At 42.4% G+C, this 7,989-nt stretch overlaps 1 pseudogene; it reads right to left on the bottom strand.

The window, feature by feature from the left end:
- Positions 1-6,755: 6,755 nt before the first annotated feature.
- Positions 6,756-6,861, bottom strand: LOC142205351 (U5 spliceosomal RNA; annotated as a pseudogene).
- Between the last annotated feature and the right edge of the window lie 1,128 nt (positions 6,862-7,989).

The raw sequence follows: 7,989 nt of genomic DNA, 5'->3' as shown, positions 1-7,989 counted from the left end.
TTTATACTTTTCCCGTTTTAGTTGGTGATATATTTGGAAAGTAATAACTATGTTTTGGTGGTGATATATCCACTGTTTGTGGGGTGTTTTTGCGAACTTAATATCACACCCACATCATAGGTTCTAGACCTACCCCTGAAGACATAATACAAAATTAAAATTACTGTAATGGAGAGGGGAAACAATTTTAAACAGTATTTTAGTAGCACTTGGTGCTATAAAAAAAAATAAATAAAAAAATTACTCCTCTTTTGTTTATTTACCCGGTTAAAAAAAGAAAAATACATGGAAAAATAAAAATAACGTAAAAACAAAGCCCTATGTGTCACAGGAAAACAATCAAAATTTAGTTAAATAAACCAAATTATAAAAATGTTATAGCCCTTAAAACCGGTAAGCCAGGTAGTGGAGGGGCTAATAAAGTATAGGTAAATGTATAAATGTAATAATTACATATGAATTTTATTGTGATTTCTTATGAATCGCCCAATCCTGTCTCACCACTGAAAATCACATTTTTTGTCCCTAACACGTAGGAATAGCCTTAAGAAAGACTATTCTTCTCATACCTTTAGATGTCTTCTCCGCGCTGCTGTTCGGTAGAAATCCCGTTTTTTCTTCGGTATGCAAATGTATTCTCTCGCAGTACTGGGGGTGGTCCCCAGTGCTGAAACAGCACTGGGGGCATCCCCAATGCTGCGAGAGAACTCTACAGTGCCGCCGCTATCTTCTTCTGGAACGTCCTCTCCCTGTGATTTCTTCTGTCCTGGGTTTAAATATTCTAGGCCAGTGGTTCTTAACCAGGGTTCGATGAAACCCTAGGACATATGCATGGTTCATTCTGTGTACCAGTAAAAAAAACATATACCTGTGTCTTGAATTTGGAAATAAATCATATCACTATATGATTTATCACTAAAGAAGGGTTCGGTGAATGTGCATATGAAACTGTTGGGTTCGGTACCTCAAACAAAAAAAATGACCGCTTATACAGTAAGCTGTGTAAGCAGCCATTTTCTTGTGGCCACTTACACAGTAAGCTGGTGTAAGCGGCCATTTTCTTGTGGCCTGTAGGCATGCACAGTCAGCTCTGCCCAAGGCCTAGAAGATTGAAACCCAGGACGGAAGAAGACACAGGGAGAGGGCATTCCAGAAGAAGATAGAGGCGTCACTGGAGATTTCTCCTGCAGCATTGGGGACGCCCCCAGTGCTGTTTGAGTGCTGGGGACCGCCCCCAGTGCTGCGAGAAAGCTCATTTGCATACCGAAGAAAACCAGGATTTCTATCAAACGGCAGCACGGAGAAGACATCTGAAGGTAAGAGAAAAATAGCCTTTCTTAAGGCTATTCCTATGTGTTAGGGACAAAAAATGTCATTTTAATGATAGAATCCCTTTAAGCAGCTGTCAATTATACTATTATAGGACACCACTGAGAGATAACCCATCACATATTATGTCATAGTCAGGAATGGTGGCTGCTGTAATATATGATGTAATAGTAACAAGTCACACACTACACATAAAAAATAAGAAATGCAATAATCCAGTCCATTATTTGTCTGGTACAGTTAGCTACATGTGGTGAAAACTTAGAGGTCAGCCTACAACATGGCGATCAGTACATCACCATACACACATGGGTAGAAAATTATACAAAACTGTGTATCCTACAGAGCTTGGTGCATTAATGAACCTGGACTATACCACCCACATCCCAACATGTGCTGAGCACACCATGTACAAATTTCAGAGCTAGAAATAAAATCTAGATATAATATATATTTCCAGAAAACTATGGAAAGACATCTAGATAAGGGTCCCCATGCACAGTTTATACCCTTCACCATTTTAAGTAATACATGAACTTCCAAATGGAAAATAAAATAGCTACATGAGGTAAGGGCGGACATTTTATAGGAAGCATCAGCAGGATAGCATATAACAAGTGACTGAGGGCTGCCATATATACACACAGGTATGTGGTTTCACTGTAGCATATATGATGTGGAAAGGCGACACTAAACTAGTAGTGATGTGTAATGTGAATAAAACAGTGCTGGGTGAGGACAGGGTCGGACTGGGGTGCCTAGGGCCCACCAGTGGGATTATTTCCAGGGTCCCACCCTACTGCCATATGTAATATCGCCCGTCCAGTTTTTGCCATTATACACGTTTAAAGTGCATTTTCACGCTCAATACAGTGTGCAAAACAGCTATGGCTACACTACTACTTCCTTCATGCAACCAAAGATCGCAGTGTCCCTTTGGGACTCTTTCACATTAGTGAATGGAGTCGCATTGGGTCCCTCAGGTTGCAATGTGACTCCATTCACTAACATGAGTGAAAGAATCACAGGGCGACACATCTTTGGTTGCATGACGGAAGTTATAGTGTAGCCATAGCCTTATGCTAGGTTCACAACAGCGGCAAGCTCTCCGTCATACAGGTCCACAATGGGACCAGAATGACGGAGAGGTGGACTATCAAAATGGCGGTTACACACAGACAGTGGCAGACCTCATTAACATAATGAAGTCCGCCAGGTGTCAGCCATTTTCAGGCATTGTCAGGCAGATAAGGGTATGTTCACACATCAGTATGCCATCCGTCCGTTTGAATTCAGTTTGATACTTCAAAACGGACTGATGCACATACTGATTGTATACTGACACCTTTTTATGCTGATAGCAAACGCTCTCCGACCCCTAGAGGACAGATAAGGGGATTAAAAGTAGCAATTGTAAACAGAGTACAGATCAGTATGTGTATCAGTCCGTTTTGAAGTGTCAAACTGAAATCAAACGGACGGATGGCATACTGATGTGTGAACATATCCTAAGTCCTCAGCGTTTCTGAAACTTGGATATTGTTATGCTGGAGCTCTAGAAAAGGGCACCAGCATAACAATAGAGTGGGACATCATCTATGGGGTGGGTGGACTACAACTCTCAACAGTTCCAGGGCATCTGGAGCTGCTGGGAGTTGTAGTAATTGAAAGATTTGGGGGCATCTTTCAATTGTCCACCTCAGACAGCGGGGGGATTGGGGGTGCTAGCAGTACCATTACAATAAATCACAACATTACAATAAATACAATGCAATGTGATATTTTGTGCAGTAATACTCACAGGAGACGTCTTCCCACATTTCCCGTCTCTTCCCTTTGGACCGCCATGACCACTTCTTCCAGCTGTGACTTGACTCTGTAAAGTTTGAAACACAAGACATCTTTGACTCCTCACTTCTCCACACATCCAACCCATATATATATATATATATATATATATATATATATATATATATATATATATAATATATATATTATATATCCCTGCAGCCTATATTATGCCCCACAGTGGCACAATAGACTGTGGGGCATAATAGAGGTTGCAGGGGGGCCACTGTAGGGCATAATAGAGGTTACAGGGGCCACAGTGGACCTTTCAAGCTCTATTATGCCCCACAGTTGCACACCCATGAACTATTATTATACTCGGGGGTCTTTTCAGACCCTGAGTATAATAATCGGAGCCCCAGGGGAGATGAGAGAACATAATAAACACTGTTACTCACCTCGCTGGGATCCGATTTTACTCCTAGCAGGCTTTGGGCCTATATGGTAATGTGTCAGACGTCACGTGGTCTGGGATATTACCATATAGGCCCAAAGCCTGTACTAGCAGTAACATATAGGCCCAAAGCCTGTGCTCGCAGTAACAGGTTATTACTACTACCACAGGCTTCGGGCCTATATGTTACTGCTAGAACAGGCTTCGGGCCTTTATGGTAATATTCCAGACCACGTGACGTCTGGGCATTACCATATAGCCCCGATGCCAGCTAGGAGTAACACCGGATCCCGGAGAGGTGAGTAACACTGTTTATTATGTTCTCTGAAAAGACCCCTGAGTATAATATTAGCGGCAGTGGGATCGCGGCCTGGCCCGGGCCTATTCACTACCGCCCGCCGCGGCCTAAAGTACAAGGGGAAGCGGGGGTGGCAGTGAGCAGGTCCGGGTTGGTAAATAGGCTGCTGCCTGCTGGTAGATACTCCAGCAGGCAGCGGCCTATTATAAAACAAAAAAAAAGTTATTATACTTACCGTCCGATCGCGCGCTGCTGCTCCCGCTGCTGCCGCATGCTCTTCTCTCAGACGTCTGTGTATCAGCGTAGGCGGCGTGATGATACACAGCTCTCCTTGCGCTGGTTCTTAGGATTAGAGGAGGCGCCCTAAGCGCCTCCCCTAATCCTCCTCTGACATGGGCAGGGGCCCGATTGAAATCATTTTAGCATAGGCAGGGGCCCGATCATCAATGGGGTGGTTAGGGGCCCGATCGGGCCCCTGCCTATGCTAAAATGATTAGTAGTATAGTCGGGGCCCGGGGGCCCACCGGGGGATGCCCCGGTGCTCCGGCGGGCCAGTCCGACCCTGGGTGAGGTGATAAACCCCAGTATTATACTTCCTGATACAGCAGACATGTTTAGTCCTGTTCTTGTGATGAGGGAAAGAGGATTAGGATGATAAATTAGGAAGTGACATCAATTCCTAAACTCCTCCCTCCCTACAGCAACCTATTAAAGGGATTCTACTATTAAAACACTTTTTGTTCTGGTTGGCACGTAGGAATATCCTTAAGAAAGGCTATTCTTCTCCTACCTTTAGATATCTTCTCCGCGTGGCCGTTCGGTAGAAATCCAGGTTTTTGTCGGTATGTAAATGAGTTCTCTTGCAGCATTGGGGGCAGGCCCCAGCACTCAAACAGCACTGGGAGCGTCCCCAATGCTGCGAGAGAACTCTCCAGCGATGCCTCCATCTTCTTCAGGAACATGCAAAAAAAGAAACAAAGACACCGAGCGCTCTAAGTGCAGTATCACTTTTAGAAGGAAATCAAGCCTTATATTACAAGATAAAGATGACCAATATAGCCTCTCACCTGGAGGGGTTGTGATATAGTCACAACACCTGTATCCGCATTGTAAGATGAGCCAGGTAAGAGTGGCAGCGGTTCTGTCTTGAAACACCGGAAAACCGGGAAAAGTAGATGGGATGGATAGGATCAGGGATCCGCGCTCAAAGGTTGTATTAGAAAAATATATAGGTCCAAATGCGCTTAAATTTGTATGAAAGGTTTTTAATAAGATAAAAACAGTAGGCACAACACATTTCGGATTACATAAAATCCTTTTTCAAGTGCAAAAAATCACTGTATAGAAAACAAAAACAAAGACACATGTAGAAAAAATCAGTTAAAACAATAAAAGTCCCTAGTATATAGGGTATAGTATGGCATCATGCCCTTAATAGATATTGAATTCAACAACAGAGGGTGTCGAGAAAGCTGATTGCATCAACCAAAAGCTAAACTTAAGCCATAAAATCATATGTATTTTATCCGATATATTGGTAGTCCATATTGAAGAAGGGTAAGAGATCAGATATGTATTGAGCATACAGCAAATCATATAACCCACTATGGGGTGGTCATTGGATGGAGACAGATTAAAAGAAATTATTGCTTAGACATTGACCCAATCCAGATCATGAAATGGAGTCATGAAAATAGCAGCTGAGCATAACAATCTAGATGATCCTATGTGGTAATATCTACAACCCAAAAGAATGAGCCAGTGTTGGTCTCAGAAATAATAAACAATACAGGAGATAATAATAAACAATGCAGGAAATGATAGTAATCAATGCTGGAGATAATGGATTCTATGGAAGTGATTTCCCAGAGAGGAGAGTTCACAGGCGTCAACAAACAAATAGTGACACATAGAAGCATAATACTGTCGTTACAATGTGGCAATCATTGTGCGGGACTTGCTTACCAGGTCCACATCGGGCGGGATGCATGCCTATCTGAGGGATACTCCGCTAGTTATAACGAAGAGATCGCGCGCTCAAATAAGAGAACGCGCATGCGCACTGTGCCACACGTGGAGCTCGGGCGCTGGAGTCGCGGCGTCCGGATCCACTAAATGCGCATGTGCCCGTGCCTCCGACTCAATATCTATTAAGGGCATGATGCCATACTATACTCTATATACTAGGGACTTTTATTGTTTTAACTGATTTTTTCTATATGTGTCTTTGTTTTTGTTTTCTATACAGTGATTTTTTGCACTTGAAAAAGGATTTTATGTAATCCGAAACGCGTTGTGCCTACTGTTTTTATTTTATTAAAAACCTTTCATACAAATTTAAGCGCATTTGGACCTATATATTTTTCTAATACGACCTTTGAGCGTGGATCCCTGATCCTATCCATCCCATCTTCTTCAGGAACGTCCTCTTCACGCGTCTTCATCCCGCGCAGGCAGTCAAACTTGTAGGCCTTGGGCCTCGGGCAGAGCCGACTGCTCATGCCCACAGGCCACAAGAAAATGGCCGCTTAATTACTTCCTGCTCCAATTGCGAAATTGGTGCCAGATTACGTTGTTTGAACAGGGCTTGGTATTGTTAACAGTGCAATGAACGCTTTCATGTGTAATAATGGAAGTGCTCAATGCAGTAATTTAGTGAGCCCCAATATATATATCTTCCAGCACCTTTACCCTCAGTTTCTTTAGCAAGGCAGTGGTCATCTTGGAGGTGTGTTTGGGGTCTTTATCATGTAGGAATACTGTCGCGCGACCCAGTGTCCAAAGTGAGGGGATCATTCTTTGATTCAGTATCAGGAAAATTATATCTTTGTGCCATATTTATCAGTGGAATGAAATATAAATATTGAGGTTTTTTTTTTTTTTTTAAGCCCCAACAGGCTGGAGCATGCAAAAATTGCTGCAAAACTCAGTTTCGCTCCTCTCCACGGAAATCTTTAGTAAAAGGCGAAAGATTTGTTTAAATATTGAGTTTTCAGTAGCTGATACCTTTTTAATGGCTAACAAAAATTATGACAGATTACAATTTTTCGAGACTGCTAGGTCTCTTCATCAGGCATGGTATGACACAATTTCTGACGGCAAGCCTACTTATACACAAAAAGGGCAAAGGAATCAAGTGACAAGTGATGGGAAGCAGTACACACAAAAATAAATTCATGGTTTATATTCATGAAATATTCATGCTTCAAATTCATGGTTCATGTTCATGGTTCCCTCAATGAACTGTAGTTCCCCACAGTTGGCAGCACTCAAGCAGCCCAAAAACATGACACTCCCACCACCACCATGCATGACTGTAGGCAAGACACACGTCTTTGTACTGTTCAACTGGTTGCCGCCATACACGATTGATGCATTTGAACCAAATAAGTTTACAGTCCTATGAAAAAGTTTGGGCACCCCTATTAATCTTAATCATTTTTTGTTCTAAATATTTTGGTGTTTGCAACAGCCATTTCAGTTTGATATATCTAATAACTGATGGACACAGTAATATTTCAGGATTGAAATGAGGTTTATTGTACTAACAGAAAATGTGCAATATGCATTAAACCAAAATTTGACCGGTGCAAAAGTATGGGCACCTCAACAGAAAAGTGACATTAATATTTAGTAGATCCTCCTTTTGCAAAGATAACAGCCTCTAGTCGCTTCCTGTAGATTTTAATCAGTTCCTGGATCCTGGATAAAGGTATTTTGGACAAACAATTCAAGTTCAGTTAAGTTAGATGGTCGCCGAGCATGGACAGCCCGCTTCAAATCATCCCACAGATGTTCAATGATATTCAGGTCTGGGGACTGGGATGGCCATTCCAGAACATTGTAATTGTTCCTCTGCATGAATGCCTGAGGATTTGGAGCGGTGTTTTGGATCATTGTCTTGCTGAAATATCCATCCCCGGCGTAACTTCAACTTCGTCACTGATTCTTGAACATTATTCTCAAGAATCTGCTGATACTGAGTGGAATCCATGCGACCCTCAACTTTAACAAGATTCCCGATGCCGGCATTGGCCACACAGCCCCAAAGCATGATGGAACCTCCACCAAATTTTACAGTGGGTAGCATGTGTTTTTCTTGGAATGCTGTTTCTTTTTG

This window comes from Leptodactylus fuscus, chromosome 5, assembly GCF_031893055.1.
Source record: "Leptodactylus fuscus isolate aLepFus1 chromosome 5, aLepFus1.hap2, whole genome shotgun sequence".
NCBI classification, from domain to species: domain Eukaryota; kingdom Metazoa; phylum Chordata; class Amphibia; order Anura; family Leptodactylidae; genus Leptodactylus; species Leptodactylus fuscus.
Note: the sequence above shows the minus strand (reverse complement) of the source record. Positions and strands in the feature narration are given on the sequence as shown.